Source organism: Arachis ipaensis, chromosome B04, assembly GCF_000816755.2.
Source record: "Arachis ipaensis cultivar K30076 chromosome B04, Araip1.1, whole genome shotgun sequence".
Taxonomy (NCBI): Eukaryota; Viridiplantae; Streptophyta; class Magnoliopsida; order Fabales; family Fabaceae; genus Arachis; species Arachis ipaensis.
This window is the reverse complement of record NC_029788.2, coordinates 96,937,482-96,937,837: the sequence shown is the minus strand read 5'-3', so window position 1 is coordinate 96,937,837 and position 356 is coordinate 96,937,482.

Genomic DNA, 356 nt, shown 5'->3' with positions numbered 1-356 from the left:
TTCTGATTCGAGACTCTCAGCCATGTTGATCTTTTCTACCAAAGATTCAATAAGATCAACTTTCATGCAGTCTTTTGATGTGTCTGGATGCTGCATGGCTTTGACAGCATTCAACTTAAACTCATCCTCATTGACTCTCAGGGTTATTTTCCCCTGTTGGACATCAATGAGAGTTCGTCCAGTTGCTAGGAAGGGTCTTCCTAGAATGAGAGTAGCACTCTTGTGCTCTTCCATTTCCATCACTACAAAGTCAGTGGGAAAGACGAATGGCCCAACTCTGACAATCATGTCTTCAATCACGCCTGATGGGTATTTAATGGAGCCATCAGCAAGTTGGAGACATATCTGGGTTGGTT